Raw genomic sequence first — 8,209 nt, 5'->3', positions numbered from 1 at the left:
AGATACAATTTGTAAGTATAAATTACCCCTAGGGGGTGTTATGTCAGCATATTTCATTCGATGATGGCTGACGAAATACCTACTTGTTTGGACTCAAAAGTCCACACCTTACTGCCGATTATAGGTTGATTACAAACTCCTTGTGACTCAAGAATTGCGCAATCCCCCGATCTACAAGAAATTCGTAACATACCTTGCTCTTTGTAATTGAGCTATGGTGTTCTCAACACCTTCGACAGGTATTGGTGACTTGATAGAAGCTGAAGTGTCCTTGGATGTCCACGTCTTCCATTGTCTAGGAAACGCACACTGGTACACTATGTTCCACAAGATTTGTCTTTATTGTTCACAATGTATCACAAGAGAAGCTGATCACACTTCTCTGAAGTGTTTGTGTTAGAGACACTTTGCTCACACTAACGCACAGATCAGTGTTCTTTATGGTTATCCTGGCGTCAGTGTCACTCTCCATAGAGTCAAAGATAATCTGGCCAGACGCCACAGCGCTCCATGCCGTCACTGCTCCCAGCACAAAAAAAAAAAAAAACGCTGACCTAGTACCTTGCATCCTTGTCACCTCCTCGATGAAGCAAAGCAGAATGTTTGTTTCTTGCTGTCTTAATCATAGACAACAATGTACACTATCTTTACTATGGTAATAAAGTGGGAGCAGGATTTTCCTTAATTGTCCTGCTAAAGTAAGAGATGTACTGTCTCTTATAAAAATACACTTTGCAACACTGCTGCAAGGAGCAGAGGTCACTTGACTACGTGGCATAGCATCTGTGATCAATTACTCACTCTAGCAGTAAACAAGACGCTCGCCCCTTCTGAGTGGCCCCTCAGGGCTGAAAGGGGCTGAAGGGGCTGAAAGGGCTGAAGGGGGCTGATACCCCCCTCCTGGAGAAAATTTCTCCACACTTGGGGGCCGCGGAGGTTCGCTGCAGGTGAACTATTCATCACTTAACATTAATTTAATTTTCTCACTCGCCACCACTGCTGCTTGTCTTTTCTGAACAGCTTTAGTCTGTGTGGTTTCTGGAGAATCACTAATTTTGTTTTCAACACTGTGTAATTCTAACGGCTCTAGTTTATTTATTGTCCGCTTATTCACTACACCTTTGCTCAAAACATCAACTGTCCTGATGATTCCATTTGCATCAGGATATATGGTCACAATTTTTCCAAGTGGCCATTGGGACCTCGGACCATCATTGTCGATAATCACTATGTCACCAGGTCTTAAGAGCTTATGATTTTCAGGAACACCAGCTCCATAGAAGTGTTCTCTCAATGAGGTGAGATAGTCTTCTCGCCAAATTTTCTCCCAACGTTCAATCACTTTATTAAGGTGTTTGAATTTACGTCTGAGTTGCTCAGGTTCGAAATAAGTAGGATCCTCTATGATTTCTTTATCATTCATGGGAGGAACAGGTTCGAGCCTTCTGCCATGGAGTAAATGAGATGGACTTAACACTTCTAAATTGTCCAGATCATCGGTAACATAAGTTAGAGGTCTGTTGTTGACTCTATTTTGTATTTCAGTCACAACTGTACGGAATTCTTCTAAGTCTATTCTCTGACGATGAAGAGTCTTCCTTAAACAACGCTTTACAATGCCGATCATTCTTTCATAAAATCCGCCGTGCCATGGAGATTTAGGAGGAATGTATCTCCAACGACATCTGCGTTGATTCAGCATCTGTTGTACTTCTGGCTGATCAAAGATCTTGCTTATATAAGCAGCACCAGCAACAAAGTTCGTTGCATTATCTGAAATCATCAGTCTGGGACATGCCCTTCTGGCTGCAAACCTTCTGAATAATTTGATAAAGGTTTCAGCAGACATGTCAGTGGCTACTTCTAGATGTACTGCTCTAGTTGTAGCACAAGTGAACAAACAGATGTACACCTTGATGGGAACTTTGTCAACTGTTTTGGTTAAAATTATTGGTCCAGTATAATCTACACCTGTCACCTCAAATGGAGTGATATGACAAACTCTTTCAGAGGGATATGGAGGTGGACCTGGATACTGACATACTCGCATATCGTAGTGACGACAAGTAATGCAGTCCTTTATTTGTTTTTTCACACTTTGTCGACCTTGAGGTATCCAGTAGGATTGTCGTATATGACAAAGTGTGTCAGCTACCCCACCATGTAACACGTTACTGTGGGCGTTTTGCACAATCAGTTTTGTTAGCCAATGATTCTTGGGGATCAATATTGGATGTATGGCTTCTTTAGGTAGTGAAGAATTATGAATTCTTCCTCGACATCTTATAATCTTTTCTGAGTCGAGATAAAGTCCTAAAGAATTAATCATGACAGGTTTCTTTGGGGATTTATCTTGTGTTTCTAGAAATTTATATTCTGTAGAGAAAACATCTTTCTGTATTAGTTTCACCCAGTATTTAATGGGTTCAAGACATTCATAATCAGGTTTTATTCCTTTAATGAATTTAAAGACAAGAGCTGTAACTCTTAAGAGTTTACCCAAAGATGAGTATTTAGATCCATCAATGACTATTTCTGTTGTGTCTGCAGTATTTACACAACTTATTTCTGCTGTGTTCAAGCAGACTGTTTCTTCTGGCATAATGTGAGCTTTTTGCTGAGGCCAGTTATTTTCATCAGAGAGCCAGTTCGGTCCGTGGAGCCATAATTTATTATCCACAAATTTCTTGAGTGGGACACCACGTGACAACATGTCAGCTGGATTCTCTTGGGTAGAGACGTGAAGAAAGAGATAATCTCTCTGCATCTCTTTTATTTCTGCTACTCTGTTCTGTACATAGACCAACTTACTCTTATTATTTCTTAACCACTGGAGAACTGCTTCATTATCACTCCAGATCACGGTTTTCTCAATAGTGAGATGATCAAGTACTTTGTTGAGATAGACAGCTAATTTTGTACCTACATAGAGTGCTGTCAGTTCCAATTGTGGTACTGTTCTGACCTTCAAGGGTGCTACCCTGGCCTTTGAAGTAATTAGTGTACTTCCTTCAGCATTACTCATGTAAGCTACAGCGCCATAACCTCTGGTTGACGCATCACAGAACACATGTAATGTGTACTTGTTTCCCTCTTGACCTATTTGTCTGGGAAATTTAATTTGATGAAGTTGTTTAAACTCCCTGGATATTTCATCCCATGCTTGACTCATTTCTAGAGGCAAGTTCTCATCCCATCCAATTTTGAGTTTCCATGCATCTTGCATAAGCATTTTACCTTTTATGGTAATTGGTGAGACGAGTCCTAGAGGATCAAAACATTGTGATACCTCTGACAGTAAACTACGTTTAGTGAGTGTACTGCATGATTTATTGTTTATCTTTTTGAGACTCAGAGTATCTTCCTGTGTGTTCCAATTAAGTCCCAGCATATTGTTGCAATCAGGAATTTCAGTTTCAGGGAAATCTTCTTTGATAAGTTCCCTTAATTGCTTTGAATTTGTATTCCACATCCTTAGAGGCATATTTGCTTCTTTCATCTCCTTGTTAGCTTCTCTGTATAAGGATTTCAAATCCTCCTCTTTATTCACAGTACCTTGAAGATTGTCCACATAGAAACTTTTCTTTAAGACTTCTTTGAAGGGACTTTCAGATTTCTTCAAATGTGTATTTAGAGTAGCTTCTAGTAAGAATGGAGAGGATGTTGCACCAAATAATACTGATTTGAAACGATAAGTTTTCACAGGACTTTGAGGATCATGTGGATTTTCAGGCCACAAGAATCGAGTATAATCTCTATCTATTTCTTGTAGTCCTACTCTTAAGAAAGCCTTGGAAATATCAGCCGTGTAGGCATATGGGTTTGTGCGAAATTTCATAAGCACGTCTCCAAGCTTCTCAGTTAGTGAGGGTCCGGTCATCAGACAGTCATTAAGACTTGCTACATCTTTATTTGCACGTGCGCTGCAATTATATACAACACGTAGTGGAGTGGTTTCAGAATCTTTTCTGACTCCATGGTGCGGGAGATAATGAGCGTTTGTCTTCAACTTATCTTCGACTATTTCCTCAATGAATTTATTGTCCAACTGTTCTTGTATGATATTATCATAGACAGTCAGTAGCTCTGGATTCTTCCTGAGCTCATGTATTTGTGCTTTCATCTGTCCGAAAGCCATGCGATAATTGCTAGGCAGATGTGGTGGATTTAATTTCCATGGTAACCTAACCCAATACTGTCCATCTTTATATTTGACAGTGTCCAAATATTGGTTATAAGTCTGAGACTCTTGTGGGCTTGGTTTATTTACATCAATACCTATCGCATCTAAATCCCACAACTTATCAACTGGTTCATTCATTTCTTCCAGTAATGATAATTTTTGCTGTGGTACATGATCAGCGGTTATTCTCGTAACTAGTACATTTTCCACTGAATCAATATCAGCTTCTTTCCCACTTTGAGAGGGAATGGGACCACATATCATGTGGCCTCCTGCTGTTTTCAGCAAGTGAACATCATGTTTACTTACTATATTTTGCACAAAACAGTGATAATAATCACTTCCAATGATTAAATCAATTGGACTAATTGTGTCCGTCTGTATGTCAGGACAGGCTAACTTGACCTTAGCTGCTTTCAGTGCTGCAACTGTTTCTTTTAATCCCTGGATCTGCACAGACTTAGGCAAATCATCTACTACCACAGCTTCTACTGTCTTTTTCCTGTTTCCTAGACCAACAGTGATTCTGGCTAGGTCATATGTCTGTTTACCAGAATTGTGGAAAAAACCAGCTATATCTAACTGTATTTTGGCATAGGGTTGTTTATTCAGTTTCTGCAACACTGTTCTTCTTATGAAGGACCTTTGTGAGCCTTGATCAAATAGTGTTAGCACATTGGTTTTGTGTAATTTATTAGATAACTCAACTCGAGCTATCGGGAGAGCAGTTGCTTTAAACTTATCTCTCACATTTAATGCTGTTGCTTGTTGACTTCCTGATTCTGTGGAAGTCTGCTGCTGTTCAGCAAAAGTATTTGGGCATAATGCTGTATGATGCATACCCTTGCATTTAAAACACTTCTTCAGTGAGCATTTTCCTCCCTTGTGTTCACCTAAACACTTGATGCATCTTTTCAGCTGATGAATACGTTGTTTACGTGCCTCCATTGATGTGTATTGAATACAATACTGTGCCCAATGTGTTCCATCACAAAGTACACATTTTGGAGTACGTTTATGTATGACAGTCTGTTTACTGTCTATTGTATTCACAGCTTGATAAATGCCTATATGGGATTTCCCATTATGTGGTTTAGTGGGAGTAGGTATACTCTTTTTATACTGAGTTGAAGGTTTGTTATCCACTGGATTTGTGGATTTTTCATCTTGTCTCGTTGCTTGCATGCATGAAACTATTGTTTGTAAACCATTGCTAATTTCTTCACAAGTGAAATAGCGTTTATTGAACATAATATTTAATCGTTCAATAGTTTGTGGTGACAACTTATCTTGTACAATACCACTGATAAACCAATCACATTGTCTTAGGTCATATTTAGCATCTAGAGATCTGAGACTATTGTCTAATGTAATTCTAAATGCCTGTAAGTCTGAAAAACAATGTTTGGGTGGCTTCAAGCTTGATATTAAGACTGCATGTCTAACTCTAGCCTTGTCAGCATCGAAGTAATTGTCTGCTAAGACACGTAAGGCTATTTGATAATTACCTTTAACCACCGGAAATGACTTAATCAGTTCATAGGGTTCTCCCTTCACAAGACATTTAAGGTAATTGAACTTAGCAATCTCATCTATGTCAGTTCGTGAATTTACTATGGATTGAAAACCACTAATGAATTCTTCATAATTATGACCTTGGAAAATAGGTAATGACAATGTAGGTAAGCTTGGTAATGGGACACTTGTTGTTGTTACAGGTGTAACAGGTGGTTGCCCACTAGTTATAGTAGGTCTCTGTGACAGAGTTTTACGGCAGATAGCCTGTACTCCTGTCCACCTTAATTGTTGATCACTAAAAGTATCCAAAACATTTTTAATTTCATCCTCAGATGGATCTGATTCAAGAAATTTATTTTCATAATGTGTATAGTCTGAATTAATTATTTCCATACGTTGTGTAAATAATTCAAACTTGACCTCAAGATCATCAAAATCTATGTTTGTATCTTGAGTTAATCCTATACAGACTGAAATTAGATTTTCTAATTGTGTAATCTTAGTCTGTAAAGACTGAAACTGAGTTTTCAAACAAGCCATTTTAATGGTATACTGAAAATTCCAGCACCACACTTAGAGTGTTTAAAAAACACTGTACTGCTATAAACAGCTGAGTTTTTGTTATGCTTAAGTCAGCAATAATCGAGTCAGACACTACTGACCCACTAAGCTTAACCTCAGGGTCAATGACCATGAAGGGTACAGGGTACATGTGTCTGGTGTTTATGGCTTGTTTGCTGTGTCAGCCTGACCATGATGATTAATCGTAAATAACGATGTTATACACTTCATTCACTATACACTATAAATGTCACTGTATAACTGTAAATCACACGTGAATATTACTTACACATATATAAATTTCACTGTTAATATATATTTGAAAGCTTACACTTTATATATAAGTTCCTTTAATATAACAGGTAGATCTATAAGAAACAAACTTTAACACAATCTTGTCTCTTAATTTCTGTCTATAAACATTATAAACACTGTGTGTATATATACACTCAGACAAACAACATCACTTGGTGGTGTTGTCTTAATCAGCGATTTCTCCAAATTGGAGCAGTGGGTGCAGGATGTGGGTGAGTCACCCAGCTCCCGTTTTCTTTGGGTGTCCGCTGGGTGAGCGCCCGTTTTCTTTTGGGTGAACGCTGGGTGAGCGCCCGTTTTCTTTTGGCTGCCCATTCTCTGTGATTGAGTCTGGAGGGACTCATTTATACTGATTTATATTGTAAAACACTAGTTTTACAGCTTTTTTCGAAGGACCTTGGCTCATAGGTTATTTGTACACTGTAGTACAACATATTTGGACCACAGTGTGGTCTTTATCCGGTTCGAGCACGACCAAACTCTGTTGAGAATTTTGGCCTTACCTGCTGTGTTTATTATAACTATATATAATGAACACTTAGCTGATAAATGACAGCAAATCGTCTACACAGCCGCCCCTGCAGACGAGGTCTAGAAGCTGTCGAAACCATCACAACAGTGGGCTGTCAAGAGATACAATTTGTAAGTATAAATTACCCCTAGGGGGTGTTATGTCAGCATATTTCATTCGATGATGGCTGACGAAATACCTACTTGTTTGGACTCAAAAGTCCACACCTTACTGCCGATTATAGGTTGATTACAAACTCCTTGTGACTCAAGAATTGCGCAATCCCCCGATCTACAAGAAATTCGTAACATACCTTGCTCTTTGTAACGTGAGCTATGGTGTTCTCAACACCTTCGACAGGTATCGGTGACTTGATAGAAGCTGAAGTGTCCTTGGATGTCCACGTCTTCCATTGTCTAGGAAACGCACACTGGTACACTATGTTCCACAAGATTTGTCTTTATTGTTCACAATGTATCACAAGAGAAGCTGATCACACTTCTCTTAAGTGTTTGTGTTAGAGACACTTTGTTCACACTAACGCACAGATCAGTATCCTGGCGTCAGTGTCACTCTCCATAGAGTCAAAGATAGTCTGCCAGACGCCACAGCGCTCCATGCCGTCACTGCCCCCAGCACAAAAAAAAAAAAAACGCTGACCTAGTACCTTGCATCCTTGTCACCTCCTCGATGAAGCAAAGCAGAATGTTTGTTTCTTGCTGTCTTAATCATAGACAACAATGTACACTATCTTTACTATGGTAATAAAGTGGGAGCAGGATTTTCCTTAATTGTCCTGCTAAGTAAGAGATGTACTGTCTCTTATAAAAATACACTTTGCAACACCGCTGCAAGGAGCAGAGGTCACTTGACTACGTGGCATAGCATCTGTGATCAATTACTCACTCTAGCAGTAAACAAGACGCTCGCCCCTTCTGAGTGGCCCCTCAGGGCTGAGAGGGCTTGGCCCCTCAGGGCTGAAAGGGCTGAAGGGGGCTGATACCCCCCTCCTGGAGAAAATTTCTCCACACTGGGGGGCGGCAGAGGTTCGCTGCAGGTGAACTATTCATCACTTAACATTAATTTAATTTTCTCACTCGCCACCACTGCTGCTTGTCTTT

The sequence above is a fragment of the Cherax quadricarinatus genome, chromosome 59, assembly GCF_038502225.1.
Source record: "Cherax quadricarinatus isolate ZL_2023a chromosome 59, ASM3850222v1, whole genome shotgun sequence".
NCBI lineage: Eukaryota > Metazoa > Arthropoda > Malacostraca > Decapoda > Parastacidae > Cherax > Cherax quadricarinatus.
The sequence above is the reverse complement of the archived record's forward strand: the minus strand, read 5'-3'. Positions refer to the sequence as shown.